At 47.7% G+C, this 25,834-nt stretch overlaps 1 pseudogene; it reads right to left on the reverse strand.

Annotated features, from left to right (window-relative positions):
* Positions 1-345: 345 nt before the first annotated feature.
* The window catches only part of LOC131586379 (uncharacterized), a 712,054-nt pseudogene continuing 686,565 nt past the window's right edge, over positions 346-25,834 (reverse strand).

The following is a 25,834-nucleotide window of genomic DNA, read 5'->3' on the forward strand; positions in this document are numbered from 1 at the left end:
AAAACTAAAATGCCACCGACTGCCTCTTCCTGGCCACGTATTTCCTCCTACCTGGAAAGGACACTCTTCTCCTCTGGTGAGACAGAGGGAGTCCTTTTCCTGCCCCTGGCAATGACCTGAGATGGGACTGAATATAATGACAGGGCCATGGTCAGACTCTCAGGTCCTTTGATCCCACATCATGTCATTGCCATGGGCAGGGAAAGGTACAGGTGTCTTCCCAGCATGGATCACAGGGAACATGGATCACCAGGTCTCTTCCCAATGTGGATTCTCCAAGGGGGGATGAAGCTGGAGCTGTGTAGAAAGCTCTTCGTTCACTTTGGGTCATTTACAGGGCTTCCCTTACTGGTGCCTCCGTTGGTGTCTGGTCAAGTTAGAGCTCTGGGTGAAGCTCCTCCCACACTGGGGACACTCGTAGGGTCTCTCCCCAGTGTGGATGCGCCGGTGCCTGACGAGGGTGGAGTTGTGCTTGAAGCCCTCCCCACAGTCAGGGCAGCGGAAGGGCCTCTCATCCGTGTGAATCCGCTGGTGCACAAGGAGAGTGGAGCTGGTCTGAAACCTCTTCCCACACTCATGACACTCGTAGGGCCTCTCCCCAGTGTGGATGCGCTGGTGGATGATGAGCTGGGAGTTGAAGCTGAAGCCCTTCCCACATTCCCCACACTTGTAGGGCCATTCCCCAGTGTGGATCATCTGGTGGCGGATCAGGGTTTTCCTGTGGCTGAAGCTCTTCCCACACTCCAAACACTTGTAGGGCTTCTCCCCATCCTGAAGCTGCTCATGGACCACCAGCTCAGAGCCCCGGCTGGATCTCCGGCCGCCTTCCCGGCACAGGGTGGGTCTTTCCTCCTCAGAGCACCCTGGGATGGGTTTGGAGCCCCTCCTCCTGCGGGATCTCCGGGGATTTTCCTCCCCCTTGGATTCCTGCACTGTGGAGCTGCTCAAAACGGCCTCTTCCACGAGGTTCTGCTGCAGGGATTTGTCCTCCCTGGTCTCCATCCTCAGCTCCTTGTCTGGGGGAGGAAGGACAAGGAGAGGATGGGATTTGCCTCCATGCCAGAGGGAAGGGGAAGGAGATCCCCCCAGTGCGTCCCCGGCAGGACGGCGTCGGCAGCGGGGTTGTCCTGCAGCCAGGGGCCAGGCTGGGCTGGGAGATGGAGCAGGAGAGAGGGGGAAAGGGGCACTGACTTCCTCCTCACCTGCCTGGGCATCCTGGGGCATCTTCCTCTTCCTCACAGCCTCCTTCTCCATCTGGCCAAGGTTTGGGATTGGGAAATCCTGGTTTGGGAGAAAACAAGGAATGAGCACAATGAGTTTGATGGTCCCTCTTTTCAATTAACTCTCTAGAAGTCGTCAGAGCATCTGAGGTATCTTGGTTTGAAAGGAAAGGTGTTTCCTAAGGAAGGCAGAAATCTCCATTGAAATTGATAAAAATGGAAACAACCCACCCCCTCCGAATTTTTATAATCTTATATCAAAGTGCTCTCAAATAAAGATATAGGAATAGAAATAATAGTTCTTTATTAAAGAAAGGAAAATGAAAATACAGCAGGACAAAAAACAACAACAAAAAAACAAAACAAAACAAACAAAAAAAAAATTCCACACAGAAACCACCCACTGACAGAGTCAAAATACAACGAAGCACTCCGATTAAAATGGTGGCTGCAGTTTTCCTGGAGTCACAGATGTGGTTCTGTTTAAGCAATGATCCCGTAGAAGATTGTAGCTTACCTCTGAAGCTACGGTGCTGTAGATGGGTCTGGTCTCTCCTCTGGGAATCCAGTGGAGAAAGACTGCCTGTGGTGTTCTGATGCTCTGATTATATCCAGTCAGGAATGCTTGGCTCCTCCCCCTGGGTGGAGTATCTCACAATGGGATGATGTCATTTTATCAGTCATGCGGTGAGACTCAATGGCCCATTAAGAGAAGATATCCCCCTGGAGGGAGGATGGGTGATGGAAGAGATAAAGAACACTGCCCCACCCGGTTTTAACAGCTGGCCCATTAACAGAAGACATCCCCCAGTTATGAGGGATGGGTCATGAAAGAGATAAAGAAAACTGCTTTACCAGGTTTTAACAGATGGTGAAGAATACATACTTTTGGTTACATCTTGCATTTCAGCCCAAGACATGGGGTCCATAAAAACCTCCCAAACACCAAGATTCAGCCCTGAAAATGCCTCCCAGGACTTCCCCATGTCTGGTCTCTCCCTTTTGGTGTTCAGGGGTTCCTCCCTGTCCCAGCTGCTGGGGGTCCTGCTTGTACTGGGGGTCCCCTGTGTATTCAGTCCCTGACCTCTTCTGGCTGCTGGGAGTGCCAGGAATCCAAAAATTTTCCCCCATTTCCATCTCCCCACTAAGGGATGCTGGGACCCCACAGTATCCCCCAAGGGGCATTTTCCACTCAGCTTTGGAGTTCTTCATTTTTCAGACATCCCTCCCAGAAAACCCAACCCAGGGATCCCCCGGGATATCTGGGCTGAGCTCCTTCTGTCCGGTCACTTGTGGGATTGGGGGTGATGATCCCATGGGTGGGAGGCTGTGATTTCAGGGGGTGCTCGACCTGGTGGTTGTTTCTTTCTTTCCCTGATCCTCCTTTGTCCCTCCTTCAGGCTGAAGAAGCTACTCAAGGAGTCAGAAGCAAAAGTCCAAGTCCCTTGGAGCTTCAATCAGCCCCACTGAGGGCAGGGACTGCCAAAGGCTCCCCAGGGACTGGTGAGAGCAGATCCTGGAGGCCAGGATTGCCGGGAGCCAAAGGCTCTGAGCAGGGAACTGCAATGCTGAGCCAGCCCTGGCTGGGTTGGAGGAAGCAGAAAGGCCAAGCCCTGAGCCCAGGCCTGGCACAGCAGGGCCTGTCCCTCACAGGTGGCTCGGGGCTCTTTGTGGGGCAGTGGGATGTGAGGGGCAGCAAGGACAAATGCCATAAACCTGTGTGACACTCCAGATCCTTATGGAACCAAGAGGCCAGTGTGACACTGTGGTAAGTTGTGGAACCACGGGGATCATTGTGGCACTCTTGGGCCCATGGAACCAAGGGGACAGTGGGACACTCTGGGGCCTCATGGAAACAAGTGGTCACTGTGAGCCTGCAGGGCTGTAACACCCCAGAACACTTCAATGCTGGTGGTAACCAAAGGTTCCTGTGCTTGAATTTGGTGCACAGGAGAAACACCCACCAGATCTTCTCAACATGGACAGATGCAAAGAATATTCTTGGTAGGAAGGGACCCACAAGGACCATCAAGTCCAACTCTTAAGTGAATGGCCCACACAAGGATTGAACCCACAGCCTTGCTGATACTGGCACCATGCTCTGACCAACTGAGCTAAGAGGTCAAAATGACACAAAATTTAACTGGCAAAATATAGACAATCAAGGAACTATGGCAAAGGGTTTAATACAACATCCAATTGAACATAAAGCTCTTACCATAGCATTAACTTTGCAAGCTTAGCTCCTTTAACCCAAAAGTGTTAACCCTTAAGATTTTGGGAAACATTAATATATCCAAAAATGTTCCAGGTACGTAAGAGAAGAAGGAGAATAAAAGGAGACCAGAAAGACAGAAGATCTACAGAAAAATACTTCCCAGATGATCCCAGTCACTCTCACTGCAATTGCAGTCATTCCCATGAATGAGCTGTTGCACCCAGTCACCCCCAGTATGGTTCCAGTCACTCCCAGATCCTCCCAGCATGATTCCAGTCATGGCCAGAGTGACTCCCTGTCACTCCCAGGGTGGGCCCAGTTGCTCCCAGTCACCTCCAGTATGGTTCCAGTCACAGCCAGCACCTTTCTATTCCCTCCCAGCTAATTCCACTAGGATCCTTGTATGTCCCCAGCATGGGCACAGATGCTCCCAGGATTATCTCGTGTGGTTCCAGTTGCTCCCATTTACCTGTGGGACTGTGGTATCAGTCTCTCCCAGTCTATCCCAGTTCTTCCTACTCACTCCTCAGGTGCTTCCAGCGTGATCCCAGTTGCTCCCAGCCACTCCCAGTCACCCTGAGTGCAGTCCCAGTTGCTGCCAGTATGGTCCCAGTCCTTCCATACATGGCCCAGCTGCTCCCAGTTGCTCCCAGTAGGATGCCAGTTGACCTCAGCGTGGTTCCAGTCACTCCCTGTTCCTCTCAGTGTGATCCCAGTTGCACCCAGTTGCCCCCAGTACAGTCCCAGTCCCTCCACAGATTATCCCAGCTGCTCCCAGCACAGTCCCAGTCATGCCCAGTTGCCCCCAGTGCAGACCCAGTCACTCCCAGTTGTTCCCAGTTGTCCCCAGCACAGTTCCCATTGTTCCCAGTGTGTTCCCAGTCATCCCCGGTATGGTCACAGACACTCCCAGTATATCCCAGTTGCCCGCAGCATGTCCATAGCCATTCCCAGACACTCCCAGTAATCCCAGTCAGGTGCTTGTTATCCCAGTATGATCTCACGCCCAGTATATCCCAGTGGAGCTGGGATTCACTGCCTGAATTTACAGCCCCCCATCTGTGGGATCAATACCCCCCATCCCACAGGTGACCAGGGAGGGGGATCTTGGCCCAGATATCCTGGGGGGGTCCCTGGGTTGGGTTTTTGAGCGTGATGATTGGAGAATGAAGAACTTCCAAAGCTGAGTGGAAAATGCCCTTTGGGGGACATTTGAGGTTCCCAGTGGCAGCTCCTGGCAGAGGCAGCCTGGAGGAGCAGAGTCCTGTGTCCCCCAGGACACCAAAATTGGGAGCCCAGAGAGGGGGAGCGCCACAATTTGCGGGAGCCTCAATTGCCTGGAGAGGGGCAGGGGGCTCTCAGTGGACCCCCTGCAACCCCAAGAAGGGAATAAGGGGAGCAGGGACCCTGGGACCCCAAAATCTTTCAGCATTCCTAAGTGGGGAGATGGAAATGGGGGAACTGTTTAGATTCCTGGCACTCCCAGTAGCCTGGGCAGGGCAGGGACTGAGTAGATGGGGGACCCCCAGTACAAGAGTGACTCCCAGGAGCTGGGACAGGGGGGAAACCCTGAACACCAAAAGGGAGAGAACAGAGATAGGGAAATCCTGCGTGGCCTTTTTAGGGCTGAATTTTGGTGGTGTAAAAGTTTTATGGACCCCATGTCTTAGGTTGCAATGCAAGATGTAACCAAAAGTATGTATTGTATCACCATCTGTTAAAACCTGGTAGAGCAGTTTTCTTTATCTATTTCATGACCCATCCCTGGGGGATGTCTTCTGTTAATGGGCCAGCTGTTAAAACCAGGTGGGGCAGTGTTCTTTATCTCTTCCACCACCCATCCTCCCTCCAGGGAGATATCTTCTGTTAATGGGCCATTGAGTCTCACTGCAGGACTGATAAAATGACATCATCCCATTGTGAGATGCTCCACCCAGGGGGAGGAGCCAAGCATTCCTGCCTGGATATAATCTGAGCATCAGAACACCACAGGCAGTCTTTCTCCACTGGATTCCCAGAGGACAGACCAGACCCATCTACAGCACCAGAACTTCAGAGGTAAGCTACAATCTTCTGTTGCTTCAACAGAACCACATCTGTCACTGCAGGAGGACTGCAGCCACCATTTAATCGGACTACTTCCAAAAGGATGACCAATGGGGTGTAAGGTTGTATTCTGACTCTGACAGTAGGTTGTTATTTTTTTGTTGTTGTTGTTTGGATTTTTTTGTACCTCTGCATTTTCATTTTTCTTTCTTAAGTAAAGAACTATTATTCCTATTCCTATATCTTTATTTGAGAGCACTTTGATATCAAGATTATAATAATTCAGAGGGGATTGTTGCTTACATTTTTATCCATTTCAATGGAGGTTTATTTTTTTTTAGCAAACACCTTTCCTTTCACACCAAGACATTCCAGATGCCCGAGTGCCTTCTAGAGAGGGACTTGGGCAGAGGGACCTTCAAAGTAAATATGCTCATTCCATGTTTTTTCCCAAACCAGGATTTCTTAATCCCAAACCTTGGCTGGATGGAGAAGGAGGCTGTGAGGAAGAGGAAAATGCCCCTGGACGCCCAGGCAGGTGAGGAGGAAGTCAGTGCCCCTTTCCCCCTCTCTCCTGCTCCATCTCCCAGCCCAGCATGGCCCCCGGCTGCAGGACAACCCTGCTGCCGACGCCGTCCTGCCGGGGACGCACTGGGGGGATCTCCTTCCCCTTCCCTCTGGCACGGAGGCAAATCCCATCCTCTCCTTGTCCTTCCTCCCCCAGACAAGGAGCTGAGGATGGAAACCAGGGAGGACAAATCCCCACAGCAGAACCTCGTGGAAGAGCCTGATTTGAGCAGTACCGGGGCACAGGAATCCAATAAGAAGGAAAATCCCTGGAGATCCCGCAGGAGGAGGGGCTCCAGACCCATCCCAGGGTGCTCTGAGGAGGAAAGACCCACCCTGTGCCGGGAAGGCGGCCGGAGATCCAGTCGGGGCTCTGAGCAGGTGGTCCATGAGCAGGTTCAGGATGGGGAGAAGCCCTACAAGTGCTTGGAGTGTGGGAAGAGCTTCAGCCAGAGCAACCGCCTGATCTGCCACCAGATGATCCACACTGGGGAATGGGCCTACGAGTGTGGGCAATGTGGGAAGGGCTTCAGCTGCAACTCTCAACTTGTCATTCACCAGCGCATCCACACTGGGGAGAGGCCCTACGAGTGTGGTGAGTGTGGGAGGAGGTTTCACAGCAGCTCCACTCTTCTCAGGCACCAGCGGATTCACACGGATGAGAGGCCCTTCCGCTGTCCCGACTGTGGGGAGGGCTTCAAGCACAACTTTACCCTCGTCAGGCACCGGCGCATTCACACTGGGGAGAGGCCCTACGAGTGTGGGGAATGTGGGAAGAGCTTCAGCTGCAGCTCCAGCCTCATTACCCACAAACGTGTCCACACTGGGGAAAGGCCCTACGAGTGTCCCAAGTGCAGGAAGAGCTTCTCAGACAGGTCTAACTTGACCAGACACCAACGGAGGCACCACTAAGGGAAGCCCTGCGAGTGCCCCAAGTACAGGAAGAGCTTTGTGCCCTGCTCCAGCTTCATCCCCCCTTGGAGGACCTAGGTTAGGAAGAGACCTGGTGATCCATGTTCCCTGTGATCCATGCTGGGAAGACACCTGTACCTTTTCCTGCCCATGGCAATGTCATGATGTGAGATCAAAGAATGTGAGAGTCTGATCATGGCCCTGTCATTATATTCAATCCCATCTCAGGTCATTGCCAGGGGCAGGAAAAGGACTCCCTCTCTATCACCAGAGAAGGGTGTCCTTTCTTTGCAGGAGGAAATACGTGGCCAGGAAGAAACAGTCAGTGGTGTTTTAGTTTTCCCTGTGAATAGATTGTCTTATCCCTTCTGTTATCTACATTGTTTCTGTTCCTGTTTGTTCCTTATCCCGTTGCTGTTCTCAATAAATTGTTCTTATCCCAGCATGGGATCTTTGCCTTTTGTGCTTTCCATGGGAAGTGGGAGGGAAGAGAGCGGCAACACGGTTTTAGCGGGAGCAGGAAATTGGGGAATGCCATTCCTGAAGCCCAGCCCATGGAAACCGAGCATCCCAGCTGGTGCCAGGCCTGGTTGCCATGGGCAGCAGCCTTGGGAGCGGGTCCCTGGCTGGGGGCTGCGGGAACCTCTTCCCTCTGGTGCCCAGGGACAGGAGTGGAGGCAGCGGCTGGAGCTGAGGCGGGCAGGTTTAGGTTGGATGTGAGGAAAAGGTTTTTCCCGCGAGGCTGCTGGGGCACTGAACAGGCTCCCCAGGGAAGGCTCCCAGCTCCAGGGCTGGCTGAGCTCCAGCAGTGTTTGGCCAGCGCTGCCAGGCCCAGGCTGGGATTGTTGGGGTGCCCTGTGCAGGGCCAGCAGTTGGACTGGAGGATCCCCATGGGTCCCTCCCAACTCAGCCAATTCTGTGGCGCTGTGATCCCATGAGCCTGGGGATGGGACTGCAAATGGTTGCCATGGCAACGGGCTCTGGCTCCAGGCCTGAGCTGGTGTCCATGGCAACCACCCCTGGCATGGGGTCTCCATGGAGCTGCCAAGGGACTGTCCATAGCAACAGGGTGCTGGTGATGGTTGCCATGGAAACAGACCATAGCTACAGGGGGATGTGGTGGTTGCCTACCAAGGATCAGATTTGTTACAGGCCCTCACAGGGGCTCCATGGGGACATTCCAAGAATCTCCAGGCTGTTCAAGAGCCGGAATGTCACAGGCAGAGACAGGGGCTTCACAGAGACCTCCCAGGGGTTTCTGGGGATGCTGAAGAGCCGTGTGGTCAGACGCAGTCCCAGCAATTCCATGGTGACATCCCAGGGAACCTTGGGCTGCAAAGGCACCGCTCTGTCACAGGCACTCCCAGGGGCTCCACAGTGACATCCCAAGAGTCCCCAGGCTGCCAAAGAGCCGGGATGTCACAGACACTCCCAGGGCTTCCTGTCATGGTGTTGGGGGTTAGGTGTCTGTTGAGGGTTAGGTGGGAATTTTTACCCATTATGTGCTGGGACAACCTAACTACCGGTACTTAGGGGTGCTCACAAAAGACAAAGAGTGGCCGAGCCCAGGGTGAGGGAGGAAGGGGGCAGAAAAAAAAGGGTGAGGACAGTTTTTAGCTGGCTTTTTTTCCTCGGCTTCGGGGAAAGACTTTCCTGTGCTGGGTCGCGGAGCTGCTTCTTCTCCTTCTCCCCTCTTTGTTAGTAGCCTTGCACCCCCTGTCCTGCCAGGCATCGCCGTAGAGCTGCTAATACACCTCATCCACCAGCCCAGGATCTCAGCTCATCCCTGCTAATACACCTCATCTACCAGCCCAGGATCTCAGCTCGTCCCTGCTGTCCCAGCCGACTGTTTTCCTCGGAGCCCTGCAGGAGCACCGGAACTAACTGCCCGAGGAGTTTGTGAAAACAAAGCCTCTCCTCCATCCCGTCTCAGCCGAGAAAGCTGTCCCGGGGTCCCTGTTTCTATTTTCTTGTTATTGCTGTAGTTATTGTTTGTTTGTTTGCCTGGTTATACTAGTAAAGAACTGTTATTCCTATCCCCAGATCTCTGCCTGAAAGCCCCCTTGATTTCAAATTTATAATAATTCGGAAGGAGGGGGTCTACATTCTTTCATCCCAAGGGAGGTTCCTGCTCTCCCTAGCAGATACCTGTCTTCTAGAACCAGGACAGTGTCCTTTTTTTTGTTCTGGCTTGTCCATGGAATTTTTACCCATTAGTTGCTAGGACAACCTAACTGTGGGTACTTGGTGGGTTCTCAACAAAAACAAAGAGTGGCCGGGCCCAGGGAGGGAAGGGGGGCAGGAAAAAGGAGGGTGGGGACAGTTTGGCAGCCTTTCTTCAGCTTTGGGGAGAGCCAGTTTTGGGCACAGAGCTGCTGCATTAGAGATAAGGGAATTTCGCCATAATCCAGACGGAGCTGCTGCTGCTTCTCATTCTTCCCTCTTTGTTGGTGGCCTCGCACCCCCTGTCCTGCCGGGACGTGTGGCAGTGCCAGCCACCGCTGCAGAGCTGCTGATACACCTCAGCCATCAGCCCAGGATCTCAGCTCATCCCTGCTGTTCCAGCCGACTGTTCCTCAGAGCCCTGCAGGAGCACCAGGACTGACTGCCCGAGGGGTTTGTGAAACAAAGCCTCTCCCCCATCCTGTCTCAGCCGAGAAAGCTGTCACGGGGTCCTTGGTTCTGTGTTCTTGTTATTGTTGTAGTTATGGTTGTTTGTTTGCCTGGTTATACTAGTAAAGAACTGTTATTCCTACCCCCAGATCTCTGCCTGAAAGCCCCTTGATTTCAAAATTATAATAATTTGGAGGGAGGGGGTCTACATTCTTTCATCCCAAGGGAGGCCCCTGCCCTCCCTAGCAGACACCTGTCTTCTAGAACCAAGACACTGGTTTTAGTCAGAAGCATCAGTGACCAAAAGTTGTGTTTCCTTTGGTTTGGTCACATCTTTGTTCCTTCTCAGTGTTCAGGCTGGGCTGTGGGGTGTCCTCATTTGCTGCATTTTCTGAGTTCCTCTTGGATCCCTTGAGCAATAGGTTGTGCCCTCTGAGGATCCTTTGTGCTCCTTGGTGACCCAGGAGAACCTTCCAGGCAGTTTTTGGGGGAGCTGCTGCTGTGATGTCACAGGAATGTTGCCATGTCCTTGTGGTGTTCCCGTTGCTGTGGGGCACAGAGGCCTCAGTGTCAGAGAGGCTCTGGGCACCTGCTCATTGCCTGAGGATCCTCCTGCCTGAGGCATTCTCAGCAGCCAGCTCAGCCCCTGACGGGTGTCCTTCTGTCCTTGCAGGGGGACAGACAGTCTGCAGATGTGTGTAGCAGAGCCAAAATGATCCAGCAAGTGGTTGCTGCAGTTTGCACTCTGCACTCTGTGGCTTCTTATGGGTATTTTTTAACCCACTGGGCTCCTAAGTCGAGGATTTCCCCAGGTGCACCATATGTGCCTTTGGGATTGCTGTGGGCTTATTGTTCTTCCTTTGGAATGGAGTTGATTTTAATGAAAATTGCCATTAAGATGCCATTTATTTGGGAGAGCTCCTGCCAACAGCTTCTTAAAAAAAGGGGTTGTCTGTAGCCAGCAGGGTGTGCACAGCATTTGGAATGGAGCCTGGGGGGGATCTGCTCCCCAAGAGGAGAGTCTGTGGCAGCAGATCCTGGCATTCCCTCTGTTTGCTCATCCAGCCAAAAACTGGACACAGCTTTGTATTTTGTGCTGTTCTCTTGCTTGCTGTGTGATCCAAAAGGACTGTGGCTCCAGGAGGGAAGTTGTGAAAGCAAAATGCTCTCTCTTGGCATTGACTTGTTTTGTGGGACTTTCCAGCACAGGCAGCTTTTTCTCCTAACAGCATCTGGTTCAGGTGAAGGTCCCCTCACACATGGACACTGAGAAGCTCCTTCTTCAGTGAGCAGGAAAGGAACCTTTGGTGTTCAGAGATCCCAGCTGTTCCTTTTCAACACCAATATGAGCCCAGTAAGCTCCAGTATGATCCTTGTCACATGGCAGCACTCCCAGGATGGTCCCAGTTTCCTCTGACTAGATCAACCCAGTCAGTCCCAGTACAATGCCATTTGCTCCCAGCATGCTCCCAGTTGCTCCCAGTCACCCCCAGGATGGGGGATGATGTGCATGGTGTGTTCCCAGTCACCCTCAGATACTCCCAGTATGAGTCCAGTCACTCCCAGTATGATCCAAAATTGGATTGCTGGGAGGCTTCATGGAATCCTGGAGACCATTGTGACACTCAAGAGCCCCATGGAACCGTAGTGACACCAGGTTGGCTGGGAGTGTTGATGTGCTGCAGGGTAGGAGGGCTCTGCACAGGGACCTGGACAGGCTGGATCCAGGGCCCAAACCCAACAAGGTGAGGTTTAACAAGTCCAAGTTCCAGGTCCTGCACTTTGGCCCCAACAACCCCTGCAGTGCTCCAGGCTGGGGACAGAGTGGCTGGAGAGCAGCCAGGCAGAAAGGGACCTGGGGCACTGATGGACAGCAGGCTGGGCATGAGCCAGCAGTGTGCCCAGGTGGCCAAGAAGGCCAATGACTCCTGGCCTGGATCAGGAACAGTGTGGCCAGCAGGAGCAGGGCAGGGATTCCTCCCCTCTACTCTGCACTGGTTGGGCAGCACCTCCAGTGCTGTGTCCAGTTCTGGGCCCCCAATTTAGGAAGGCCATGGAGGGGCTGGAGCGTGTCCAGAGAAGGGCAACAAGGCTGGTGAGGGGTCTGGAGCACAAGTCCTGTAAGTGATAGTAAAAGGTCTCAAAATCTTAGAAAATTCGGGGACTTAGAATGAAAGTTAGGTTTGGAAAGGCCTTGGAAAAGTAGGCCCTGGGAAATGTTAGGCCTTGTATTTGCTAAAGATCAGGTCAAACTGCACCTGTGTAATCAGTAGATGATCATGATACAATTGTTAGATATGATTGGATATAATTATTGTTTAAAGAACATGAGGAACAATGTTAGAGGGCTGGGGGGGATCACGAGAAATCCATGCTTGGGTAAAAACAATGCATATATTAGAACAATGTAAGTTTAATAATTAATATGTGAGTTACATAATGATAGAGTATAAAACATGTTCAGTTCCAAACCAAGATGGGTCAGATTTGGGTCTGTGTGCCCCTGACACCCAGATCTCTTAATAAAGCACCTGCATATAATCATCTGTGATTATGTGTGTTCCTGAATGCTAACAATTTCATCAGATTTTACTGGAATTTTGTGAAATACTTGTGGAATTTTGTGGAATTTTTGTGGAATTTTGTGGGACATTGAAGAGATTTTGTGGGATGTTTCTGGAATTTTGTGGGATTTTGAGGTGATTTGAAGAATTTTGAGGGATTTTTCTTACATTTTGTGGGGATTTTTTGACATTTTGTAAGATGTTTTTAGAATTTGATAGGGTTTTGAGAAGATTTAGGGTTTTTTTTTAATTCTTCAGCAATTTCATGGGATTTTGTTGGAATTTAATGAGATTTTGAGAAAATTTAAATAATTTTGTGGGATTTTTCTTGAATTTTGTGGGACTATCTTAAATTTTGAGGGATTTTTATTGAATTTTGTGGGATACTGAGAAAAATTAAAGAATTTTGTGGGATGTTTCTGGAATTTTGTGGATGTTTTAGGAATGTTCTGGAATTTTGTGGAATTTTGTGGGGTGTTTTGAAGAGATGTGAAAAATTTTTCTTGATTTTTCTGGGATTTTGTGGAAATTTGTGGAGATTTTGTGGGATTTTTCTGGAATTTTTTAGGATTTTCTTGGAATGTTGTGAAATTTTCTGGGATTTGTAGGATTTTGAGAAGGCTTGAGTAATTTTTGAAAGATTTTTCTTAGATTGTGTGGAAATTTGTTGGGATTTTGTGGGATGTTTCTGGAATTTGGTAGGGTTTTTAGAAGATTCAGGGAATTTTGTTGGATTTTTTCACTATTTTGTGATGCTTTTCAAGAATTTTGTGGGATTTTTCTGTAATTTTGTGAGATATTTGGGACACTTGAAGAATTTTGAGGGATTTTTCTTAGATTTTGTAGAAATTTGTGGAGATTTTGTGGGATGTTTCTGCAATTTGGTAGAATTTTGAGAAGATTTTGGGAATTTGTTGGGGTGTTTCTGGAATCTCATGGGATTTTTGTGGAATGATGTGGGATGTTTCTTGAATTTTGTGGGATTTTGTGGAAATTTTCTTGGACATTTCTAGAATTTTGTGGGATTTTTCTGGAACTCGGTGGCATTTTGAGAAAATCTAAATAATTTTGTGGGATTTTTCTGGAATTTTGTAGGATTTTTTTGGAATGTTGTGGAATTTTTCTGGGATTTTGTGGGATTCTGAGCAGACTTGAGTATTTTTGAAAGATTTTTCTTAGATTGTGTGGACATTTGTGGAGATTTTTTTGGATGTTTCTGGAATTTGATATGGTTTTGAGAAGAGATGGGGAATTTTGCGGTATTTTTTAATGAATTTTGTGGATTTTTGTGGAATTTTGTGGGATATTGTGGAGACTTGAAGAATTTAGAGATTTTTCCTAGATTGTGTGCAAATTGGAAGAGATTTTGTAGAATGTTTCTGGAGCTTCGTAGGGTTTTGAAAAGATATAGGGAATTTTGTAAGATGTTTGTGGAACTTTGTGGTATTTTTCTGGAATTTTGTTGAATTTTTGTGGAATTTTGTGGGATGTTTCCGAAAGTTTGTAGGACTTTGAGGAGACATGAAGAATTTTAAGGGATTTTTGCTAGATTGTGTGAAAATTTGTAAAGATTTTGTGGGATGTTTCTGGAATTCTGTGGGATTTTTCTGGAATTTCGTGGGATTTTTGTGGAATTTTAAGGGATTTTTCTGGAATTCTGTGCAATTTTTCTGGAATGTTGTGGGATTTTCTGGGATTTGGTGAGATTTTGAGGAGACTTGAAGAATTTTGAGGAGTTTTACTTAGATTGTGTGGAAATTAGTAAAGATTTTGTGGGATGTTTCCGGAATTTGGTAGGGTTTTGAGAAGATATAGGGAATTTTGAGGGATTTTTTTCTTGAATGTTGTGGATTTTTGTGGAATTTTCTGGGATTTGGAGGAGACTTGAAGAATTTTGAGGGATTTTTCCTAGATTGTGTGGAAATTTGTAAAGATTTTATGGGATGTTTTTGGAATTTGGTAGGGTTTTGAGAAGATATAGAGGATTTCGTGGAATGATTGTGGAATTTTGTAAGATGTTTCTGGAATTTGGTAGGGTTTTGAGAAGATTTAGGGTGTTTGTTGGGATGTTTGCGGAATTTTGTGGGATTTTTCTGGAATTTTGTGGCATGTTTCTGTAATTTTGAGGGATTTTGACGAGACTTGAAGAATTTTGAAAATTTTTCCTTAAATTGTGTGGAAATTGGAGGAGATTTTTGTGGCATGTTTCTGGAATTTGGAAGGATTTTGAGAAGATTTAGGGAATTGTGTGGGATGTTTGTGGTATTTTGAGGGATTTTTCTGGAATTTTGTGGGGTATGGATGACACTTGAAGAATTTTGATGGATTTTTCCTAGATTGTGTGGAAATTTGTAAAGATTTTGTGGGATATTTCTGGAATTTGGTGGGGTTTTGAGAAGATTTAGGGAATTGTGTGGGATGTTTGTGGAACTTTGTGGAAGTTTTGTGAAATTTTGTGGCATGTTTCCGGAATTTTGAAAGACTTTGAGGAGACATGAAGAATTTTGACGTATTTTTCTTAGATTGCGTGGTAATTTGTAAAGATTTTGTGGGATGTTTCTGGAATTTGGTAGGGTTTTGATAAGATTTAGAGGATTTGGTGGGATGTTTGTGGAATTTTGTGGGATGTTTGTGGAATTTTGTGGGATATTGAAGAGACTTGAAGAATTTTGAGGTATTTTTCTTAGATGCTGGAGTAATTTGAAAAGATTTTGTGGGATGTTTCTGGAATTTGGTGGAGTTTTGTGGAATTTTAAGGGATTTTTCTGGAATTTTGTGGGCTGTTTTTTGGAAATATTGAGGGATTTGGAGGAGACTTGAAGAATTTTGAGGTATTTTTCTCAGATTGTGTGCAAATTGGTGGAGATTTTGTGGGATATTTCTGTAATTTTGAAGCACTTTGAGGGGACATGAAGAATTTGGAGGGATTTTTCTTAGATTGTGTTGCAATTTGTAAAGATTTTGTGGGATGTTTCTGGAATTTGGTAGGGTTTTGATAAGATTTAGAGTATTTGGTGGGATGTTTGTGGAATTTTGTGGGATGTTTCTGGAACTTTGAGGGATTTTGACGAGACTTGAAGAAGTTTGAAAGATGTTTCTTAAATAGTGTGGAAACTGGAGGGGATTTTTGTGGGATGTTTCCAAAATTTGGTAGGGTTTTGAGGGTTTTTTTCTTGAATTTTGTGGATTTTTGAGGAATTTTCTAGGATATTGAGGAGACTTGAAGAATTTTGATGAATTTTTCCTAGATTGTGTGGTAATTTGTAAAGATTTTGTGGGATGTTTCTGGAATTTGGTGGGGTTTTGAGAAGATTTCTGCAATTTTGTGGGATGTTTGCAGAATTTTGTAGACTTTTGTGGAATTTTGAGGGATTTTTGTGCAATTTTGTGCAATTTTTTTTTAATGTTGTGGAATTTTCTGGAATTTGGTGAGATTTTGAGGAGACTTCAAGATTTTTGAGGAGTTTTTCCTAGATTGTGTGGTAATTTGTAAAAATTTTGTGTGGATGTTTCTGGAATTTGGTAGGGTTTCAAGAAGATTTAGAGGATTTGTTGGGATGTTTGTGGAACTTTGTGGGATTTTTCTGGAATTTTGTGGGATGTTTTTTGGAAATATTGAGGGATTTGGAGGAGACTTGAAGAATTTTGATGTATTTTTCTGAGATTGTGTGCAAATTGGAGGAAATTTTGTGGGACGTTTCTGGAATTTGGTAGGATTTTGAGAAGATTTAGGGAGTTTGTTGCTATGTTTCTGGAATTTTGTGGGATTTTTCTGGAATTTTGTGGCATGTTTCTGGAATTTTGAGGGATTTTGATGAGACTTGAAGAATTTTGAAAGATTTTTTTTTTAATTGTGTGCAAATTGGAGGAGATTTTGTGGGATGTTTCTGGAATTTGGTAGGGTTTTGAGAAGATTTAGGGAATTGTGTGGGATGTTTGTGGAATTTTGAGGGATTTTTCTGGAATTTTGTGGGATATGGATGATACTTGAAGAATTTTGTGGTATTGTTCCTAAATTGTGTGGAAATATGTAATGATTTTCTGAGATGTTTTTGGAATTTTGTGGGGTTTTGAAAAGATTTAGGCAATTTTGTGGTATTTTTTTCTGGAATTTTGTGGGATCTTGATTTTTGTGGGATATTGAGGTGATGTTGTGAAATATTTCTGGAATTTTGAGGGCTTTGGAGGAGACAAGAAGAATTTGGTGAGGGATTTTTCTTAGATTTTGTGGAATTCTGTGAAGGTTTTGTGTGATTTCGCTGGAATTTTCTGGAATTTTGAGAAAATTGAAAGAATTTTGTGGGATTTTTCTTGATTTTTGTGGGATATTGAGGAGATTTTGTGGGATGTTTCTGGACTTTTGAGGGATTTTTAGGAAACATGAAGAATTAGGGGGTATTTTCTTCGATTTGGTGGAAATTTGTGGAAATTTTGTGGGATGTTTCTGGAATTTGGTGGGCTTTTGAGAAGATTCAGGGAAATTTTGTGGGATTTTTCTTGAACTTTGTGGGATTTTGTGGAGACTTGATGAATGATGAGGTATTTTTCTTAGATTTTTTTGGAATTTTGTGAACATGTTCTGGGATGTTTCTGGAATTTGGTAGGATTTTGGGAAGATTTTGTGGGATTTTTTTTAATTTTTTGCACTTATGTGGGATTTTTTGGGAATTTTGTGGCATTTTTCTTGATTTTTGTGGGATATTCAGGAGATTTGGTGAGATGTTTCTGGAATTTGGGAGGGTTTTGGGAAGATTTAGGCCTTTTTTTTAGTTTCTCTCAATTTCATGGGATTTTTTTGCAATTTTGTGGGATTTTGCAAAAGTTTAAATATTTTTGTGGGATTTTTTTCTGGAATCTTGAGGGATTTTGAGGAGACTTGGAAAATTTGATGGGATTTTTCTTAGATTTTGTGGAAATTTGTGGAGATTTGGTGGGATGTTTCTGGAATTTGGTCGGGTTTTCAGAACATTTAGGGAGTTGTGTCAGATTTTACCGCAAATTTGTGGGATTTTTCTTGAATTTTGTAGGATATTGAGGAGATTTTGTGGGAGTTTTGTGGAATTTTTTGGCATTTTGAGGAGACATGAAGAATTTTTAGGTATTTTCTTAGATTTTGTGGTATTTTGTGGAGATGTTGTGGGATGTTTCTGGAATTTGGTGGCTTTTTGAGAAGATTTCTGCAATTTTGTAAAATTTTGTGGAATTTTGTGGTATTTTTCTTGATTTTTCTAGGATATTCAAGAGATGTTGTGAGATGTTTCTGGAATTTGGTAGAGTTTTGGGAAGATTTAGGGATTTTTTTTTAGTTTTTTGCAATTTCGTGGGATTTTTTTGCAATTTTGTGGGATTTTGCAAAAGTTTAAATAATTTTGTGGGATTTCTCTAGAATCTTGAAGGATTTTCTGGAGACTTGAAAAATTTTGTGGGATATTTCTTAGATTTTTGGAAATTTGTGCGATTTGGTGGGATGTTTCTGGAATTTGGTGGGGTTTTCAGAACATTTAGGGAATTGTGTGGGATTTTTCTGCAATTTGGTGGGGTTTTTCTTGAATTTTGTAGGATATTGAGGAGATTTTGTGGGAGTTTTGTAGAATTTTGAGGAATTTGAGGAGACATGAAGAATTTTGAGGTATTTTGTTAGATTTTTTGTAAATTTGCGGGGATTTTTTGGGATGACACTGGAATTTGGTGGCATTTTGAGAAGATCTCTGCAATTTTGTAGGATGTTTCTGGAATTTTTGGGGATTTTTCTTGATTTTTCTAGGATATTCAAGAGATTTTGTGAGATGTTTCGGAGATTTGGTAGGGTTTTGGGAAGATTTAGGGATTTTTGTTTTTGTTTTTTCAATTTCGTGCCATTTTTTTGAGTTTTGTAAGATTTTGCATAAGTTTAAATAATTTTGTGCGATTTTTGTGGAATTTTGAGGGATTTTAAGGAGACATGAAGAATTATGTAGGATTTTTCTGGAATTTTATTGAAATTTCTAGGGATTTTGTGGGATGTTTCTAAAATTTGGTGGAGTTTTGAGAAGATTTCTGCAATTTTGTGGGATTTTTCTTGGATTTTGTGGAGACTTGAAGAATTTTGTGGGATTTTTATTGGATTTTGTGGAGATTTGGTGAGATGTTTCTGGAATTAGGTAGGGTTTTGAAAAGATTTAGGGAATTTATGGAAGTTATGGAACAAGTTTAATTTTTGGGTGGTGTCATGTTTTCCCTTGGAGGTGGACACTCTGCAGACTTGAGCTGCATTGCCAAAATGCTCCAGTCGCTGCTGCAGGTCACACCGTTTCTTCTTTGGCTGATCCCGGCGCGGTGCTGAGCCCAGCAGAGCCCTGGCAGAGCCCAGAGCAGCCTCAGCATCCGCAGAGCCCGGCTGCAAGGAGAGAAAGCAGAAACCGCCCGTCAGCTGAAGGCTCCTGTCCCCTTGTCCCAGCCAGCCGCGGTGCCCAGGCCATGCTGGCCGTGCTCAGAGCTGGGCCCAAAGCTGCCCATCACTGCTGCCTTTGGGAGCAGAGCAGGAGGGCAGGACATGTGCCCAGCCTGCAGCCAGCCACGGCAGATCCAGCCCCTCAGCAGCTGCCCAGAGCGGGATGCTCCTGTGCCCGCTGCCATCTCCCAAAAGCTCTTGTCCCACCCATGCCAAGGAGATGAGGACCCACCTCACACCATCCGCTGCCAGAAGAAAAGCTGGTCCCAAACGATGTCCTCCGTCTTCTCCAAGGGCACGGCCCATCCACGCCACAGCTGGTCCCAAGCACTTCCCGATCCAGACTGGACCCCACCTAGAACGCTTCCTTTAGAAAAACAAACAACAAATTAATGAAAATAGGTTACAGACAAAAAGGGGAAACAAGAAAAATGGTAAAAAATCTTATCTCTGTCAGGAGGTTGAGCAAGGCCCAACCCCTACATTCTGGGGAAAAACCCACCCATGGGTGAGGGAAGCCCATGCTTTCTCCCTTTCCCCTGCACTGTCCCCCAAAATCACGGTGATCCCAAAGCAAAGCAGGGGAGTGGAGCAGGCCAAGCCCTTCCTTGCCTGCACAGCAAAGCAGCCGTGCTCAGGTTCTGGAGTCCCACCTGTGCTCCTGCCATGGGGGTTTGTTTGTGTCGGGCTGGCTGCCCCAGCCCCAGCCCGGGGCACGGTGGGTGGTGGGGGCTGTTGGCAGGGCCAGGATCCCACTCCCATTTCGTAACCACCCCAGCCCATGTCCCCAGCCCTGCCAAAAACCAGCTGGGCAGCCACTGAGGAATCAGTTGCATCTGCCCCAGTGAAGGGGAAACCTTTGGTTCCCGGCCAATGCTCAAATCTGGGAGCATCCCCCTGGGTCTGGACTGACCTGAAAATTCACTGTGGGGCCTGGCTTTGAAGAAGGTGCCAGAATCAAAGTCCATCATCGCCAGCTGCCGCTGGCCAGGTGGAGGAAGAGGTTGTCATCCTCGCTGTTTTCCTCCATGTCTCCAGCAGCAGCAGCAGCCCCACCTGGTACAGTTTCTCCAGGGGCTCCTTCTTCCCTGGGGTGACACCAGGCTGTCAGGGTTCTGCCCAGGGCCCGGCTGTCAGTGAACCAGGACAAGCAAAACCAGCTCAGATGGTGCCCACCAGTGCTGGGCAGAGCAGCTCAGCTCCAGCACAAGGGCTGTGTGTTCCCATTTGATGAGCCCAGTGCAGTGACACAGGCAGGACAAAAAAGTCTGGGTTTCTTTGCTGCTGATTGCCAGGGCATGTGTGGAGCTGTAACTTACCAGGTCCCTGCATCACTGTGCCTGTGGCTCTCTCCCTTCTTCTAGGGCTGATGAATATCCTGCATCCAGGGATCATGGAACAGGTCTTCTAATGAGGGCCTGTCCAAGGAGTTCAGGGATAAACACCACCTGATCAGAGCTCGGCAGTCTGGGGAGAGAAACCACAAACCACTGGTCAGTTGGAGAAGGCTCCTGTCTGCTTTGTCCCACTATTCCCATGCCCAGGCCACGCTAGATGTGCTCAGAGCTGGGCCTAAACTTTCCCATCAATTTTTTGTTTTGGAGGAGAGCAGCAGAGCAGGACATGTGCCACCTCCTCAGCAGCTGCCAGAGCGGGATGCTCACGAGCTCGCTGCTGTCTCCCAACACTGGTGTTCCCCCTGTGCCCAGAGATGAGGATTCACCTTGGGAGAGCCGTTGTGGCAGCGGGAGCTGGCCCCATCTGATGTTCCTGCCCCTCCTGAAAGGGTGCTCCCCGCAGACCATCTCGTGCAGCAGGATGCCCAGGGTCCAGACGGTTGCTGCCTCGCCATGGTACCACCCAAAGTCATTCCATTCCGGGGGGCTGTATGATGGTGTTCCTATGGCATATGGATGGAGCTCATCAGGGGGATGCTGCTGCTCCCAGAGCCTGACCCCAGCATCCCTGGGCATGTGGGGGCTTCCCCAGTGGCCCATGGGGTGACCTGCTGCCCTCTCGCCAGCACCTGGGACTTGGGTACAAATCCGTGGCTGGAAACGAAGTCACTGGTGCTGGAAGAGGGCAGCAGAAACCCTGGCAAGGCGCGACCATGACACACAAAGGGAAATACCCACTCAGTGCTGGGGAAAAACCATACCCACATCCTCCCTGCTGGCATTGCCCAAAACATATTTTGAACCAAAGCAAACCAGGGAAGCACAGCAGTCCAAGCCCATTCTCAACTGCACACGAAACCAGCTGGTGCACAGGTTCTGCCTCCCCCTCTCTGCCACCCCTACCCATGGAGGATTTTGTCAGGCTGCCTGCCCCAGCCCCAGTCCTGGGAGAATCCCTGCTGCCACACCCTGGTTGGGCCAGGAGATGCTGGGACCAGAAGCCTACCCCTGTGTGGGCTCACCTGCAAATTGAGTGTAGGCTGTCTCCTGAAGGTAGGTGCCACAGCCGAAGTCTATCAGTTTTGCCTCGCCGGTGTCCAGGTCTACCAGGATATTCTCTGGTTTTATATCTCGGTGCAGGACCCCGCAGCTGGTGCAGTGCCGCACGGCTGCCAGGACCTGCCGGAACAGCTCCCGCGCCTCTTCCTCGGACAGGAACTTCCGTGCCCGAATGAAGTGCCGCAGGTCCTGACACCACTCTGGGCGCTCCAGCACCATAACAATGTAGCTGGGGAGCTCAAGCCACTCCAGCAGCTGCACCACGCCGGGGAAGCCTGTGGACACCTTGTCCAGCAGCACTATCTCCAGTGGTGCGCTGGTGCCGTCGGGCTGCGGGAGGAGCACGGTGCGGTCAGTGGGGCTGAGGCCGTGCCAGGGCTCGGGAAGCCCTCAGCCAGCCCGGGATGCTCTGTGCCCTCCGCTGGCCCCACGCCCGCTCTCCCTCCAGGTGTCCTGGCAGCTCCCACCCTGCCGGGTCCCGGCTCATCCCCACCCGGCACGCCCCGGCTTCTGCCGCTGGCCCCGCTCACTCACCAGCTCGCCCCAGTGCCGGACGCGGTTCCGTGGCACCTTTTTGATGGCCACCTGTAAGCCAAAGGGAACAGCGGATTCAGCTCAGCGCCTGCCGTGTCCAGCCCCATCCTACTCCTCCGCCCCCTCCTCATCCTCCGCCCCCTCCGCCCGCTCCTCCTCCGCCCGCCGCTGGCCCCACCGCTCACCGGGAGTCCGTCCGAGAGCCGAGTGGCTGCGAAAACTCTGCCAAAGCCGCCGCGTCCCAGCAGTGAACCCACTCGGTACCGCTGCTGCAGGGCCTCCTGCGCCTTCCCTGGGGAAGAGACGCGGCCGTCAGTGCTCGGCCCGGGGCCAGGAACGGCCCCCGAGCGCTCCCCGAGCTCCCCGGGCCGGGCATCCGCAGGCGTTCGCTCTTTGGAACGCGACAGCGGCGGCTCGGGGCCGGCGGCCGCGCTGCTGAGCGGCGGAGCTTGGGCCGGGGAAGCCGCAGCAGAGGCGGCGGCAGCGGCTGCGCCGCCTGTGTCCTCCGCGGGCCCCGGGAGGAGCCGGGGCCGGGGCCGGGGCTGGGGCCGGGCCTGGCGGAGCCAAAGGGCAGCGATGCCGCCCCAGCCCCAGGCAATGATGCCCGCCCAGCAGCGCCAGCGCCAGCACAGCCAGAGCTGGGCGGAGGCGAGACCGCGGAGGGATGCTCGGGGCCGGGGCCGGGGCCGGGGCCGGAGCCGGGGCCGCGGCAGCCCCGCCCGGGGCCGGGGGCGGACCGGGGGCATGGCCCGGGTGGGCACGGGGAGGGGGAAACTGGAAGGGAATGAGACACAGGAAAAGGGAGACCGGGATGGGGTGCGGGACAGTGGGAGAGGGAGAAGAGAGACAGGGAATTGATAAATTCGCTGCTTTTGCTGCTTTCTCTGCTGCCGCTGCTGCCGCTGCTGCCGCCGCTGCCGCTGCAACTGAAGCACCGGGACCGTTTGTCCCCGTGTCCGTTTGTCCGTTGCCCGCTCGGCCCCGCCCCGAGCCCCGCGCTCCCCGGGCAGCCCCTGAGCCTGGCTAAACACGGGAACTTTGCCCTGGTGAGCCAAGAGCCAGAGTCTTGACTCCTGCACAGGGGCACAGCAATGCCCTTGGCTGCTGCTGTGCCTTGTCCCTGCTGAGGGTCAGACACTGTCTGAGCACATTCCCTGAATGCAGAATTTGTACCTGAGCCAAGCACTGCACTTGTGTCTCCAGCATTGCTTTCCACGTAAAACAGGGGGAGTAAAACTGGGTGTAGCTCATGGTATTTTACAGTGTCTAAAACTTGCCAAGTCTCAGATCTTAGAGGTGAGATCCATTTGGAATGAATGGGATGGAGAAACAGTGCAAGATGAAAAAGGGAAACATAAAAATCAATAGAGAAAAATAGAAAAAAACATATTGGTTGTTTCTTTGGATTTTATTTTCATTTCTTAAAAAAGTTGTTTCAATTTTCCCAGAATCTCCTCCCCAGTCCTGTCCTTTCCAACAACCTGTCCTGGAGAACAAGGCACAGCTCCTGTCACAAGATGTGCCCCCAGCTGCAGCTTCTCTTGGCTTCCCACACTGTGAATGCAGCACAACTCTTGCAGCAAAGCAGGACAAATATTTGAAGAACTTGACAACTTGTTCTTTCTTTTCCTTGTGCACTGGGGAGTTGTGCCATTGGTAAGGTTTTCATTGTTCCTCTTCTAGCCAAAGAAAACATGATGGGCTGCCAGGAATTGTTGGGGAATACAAGCCTGGCTGAATGTGGAGAAAGAATCTCCAGAGCCTGCAGCCAGCAGTGGAGAGCTCATCATTCCAACAGCCCCATGGACATCTTGAAAGTGATCTGGAACGTGAAGATGGGCTGACAGAGGGAGTTTGTTTCTGTGTTCAGTTTAGATGATTCTACATGTCTTGCAGTGGTAGAAATCAAGAGCACAATCAGTTGATGATAAGCACCAGAACATGATAAGCTGGACCTCTCAGTGGATGAAAGACAGTGAAAAGGAGAAATGCAGGGAATGACTTGGTGAACTTAGTGTGTAAGAAGGGTCATTTTTTCTTATTTTGTGGGATTTTTCTTGATTTTTGTGGGATATTGTAGAGATTTGGTGGAATGTTTCTGGAATTTGGTAGGGTTTGGGAATATTTACGGATTTTTTTTTTTAATTTTTTGCAATTTTGTAGTAATTTATCCCAATTTGGTGGGATTTTGCAAAAGTTTACATAATTTTGTGTTATTTTTATGAAATTGTAAACTATTTTGAGGAGACAGGAGGAATTTAGAGGGATTTTTCTTGATTTTGTGGAATTTTGTGGAGATTTGGTGGGATGATTCTGGAATTTGCTAGGGTTTTCAGAACATTTAGGGAGTTGTGTGTGATTTTTCTGCAACTTTCTGTGATTTTGTGGAGACATGAAGAATTTTGCGGTATTTTCTTAAATTTTGTGAAAATTTGTGGGGATTTGGTGGGATGTTCCTGGAATTTGCTGGGGTTTTGAGAAGATTTCTGCAATTTTGTGGGATTTTTCTTGAATTTTGTGGGATTTTTATTGATTCTTGTGGGATATTCAAGAGATTTTGTAAGATGTTACTGGAATTTGTTAGGGCTTTGGGAAGATTTAGAGATTTTTGTTTTTGTTTTTTCAATTTTTTGGGATGTTTTTTGAGTTTTATGGGATCTTGCAAAAGTTTAAATAATTTTGTTGGATTTTCAGGAATCTAGAAGGATTTTGAGAAGACTTGAAGTATTGTGAGGGATTTTTCTTAGATTTTGTGGTATTTTGTGGAGATTTGCTGGGATGTTTCTGGAATTTGGTGGGGTTTTTCAGACCATTTAGGGAATTGTGTGGGATTTTTCTGCAATTTGGTAGGATTTTTCTTGGACTTTGTAGGATATTGAGGAGATTTTGTGGGAGTTTTGTGGAATTTTGAGGGATTTTGAGGAGACATGAGGAATTTTGAGGTATTTTTTAGATTTTTTAGGAATTTGTTTAGATTTTCCGGGATGTTCATGGAATTTGGTAGGGTTTTGAGAAGATTTCTGCAATTTTGTGGGATTTTATGGAGACTTGAAGAATTTTGTGGGATTTTTCTTAGATTTTGTGGAAATTAGTGGGGATTTGGTGGGATGTTTCTGGAATTTGGTAGGGTTTTCAGAACATTTAATTAATTGTGTGGGATTTTTTCTGCAATTTAGTGGGATTTTTCTTGAATTTTGTAGGATATTGGGAAGAGTTGGTGGGAGTTTTGTAGAATTTTGAGGGATTTTGAGGAAACATGCGGAATTTTGAGGTATTTTCTCAGATTTTGTGGAAATTAATGGGGATTTTGTGGGATGTTACTGGAATTTGTTGGGCTTTTGAGAAGATTTCTGCAATTTTGTGGGATTTTTCTGAAATTTTGTGGAAATTTGTGGCAATTTGGTGGGATATTTTTGGAATTTTGTGGGATTTTTTTGTACTGTTGTGGAATTTTCTGGTATTTTGTGGCATTTTGAGGAAACTTGTCAAATTGTGAGGTAATTTTCTTAGATTTTGTGGAATTTTTTGCAGATTTGGTGGGATGTTTCTGGAATTTGGTAAAGTTTTGAGAACATTTAATGAATTGTGTGGGATTTTTCTACAATTTAGTGGGATTTTTCTTGGATTTTGTAGGATATTGAAGAGATTTTGTAGGATTTTCCTTGAATTTGGTGGGATTTTGTGGAGACTTGAAGAATTTTCAGGTATTTTCTAAGATTTTGTGGAAATTTGTTTAGATTTTCTGGGATGTTTCTGGAAATTGTTGGGGTTTTGAGAAGATTTCTGCAATTTTGTGGGAGTTTTCTTGAATTTTGTGGGATCTTGTCGAGACTTGAAGAATTGTGATGGATTTTTCTTAGATTCTTTAGAATTTTGTGGAGTTTTTGTGGGATGTTTCTGGAATTTGCTGGGGTTTTCAGAACATTTAATGAATTGTGTGGGATTTTTCTGGAATTTGGTGGGATTTTTCCTGCATTTTGTAGGATATTGGGGAGATTTTGTGGGAGTTCTGTGGAATTTTGAGGGAATTTGAGAAGACATGAGGAATTTTGAGTTATTTTCTTAGATTTTTTGGAAATCTGTGGCGATTTTGTGGGATGTTTCTGGAATTTGTTTGTGTTTTCAGAACATTTATGGAATTGTGTGGGATTTCTCTGCAATTTTCTTGGTTTTTTCTTGAATTTTGTAGGATATTGAGAAAATTTTGTGAGGTGTTTCTGGGATATGGTAGGGTTTTGAGAAGTTTTCTGCAATTTTGTAGGATTTTTTTTGGA

Source organism: Poecile atricapillus, chromosome 19, assembly GCF_030490865.1.
Source record: "Poecile atricapillus isolate bPoeAtr1 chromosome 19, bPoeAtr1.hap1, whole genome shotgun sequence".
Taxonomy (NCBI): Eukaryota; Metazoa; Chordata; class Aves; order Passeriformes; family Paridae; genus Poecile; species Poecile atricapillus.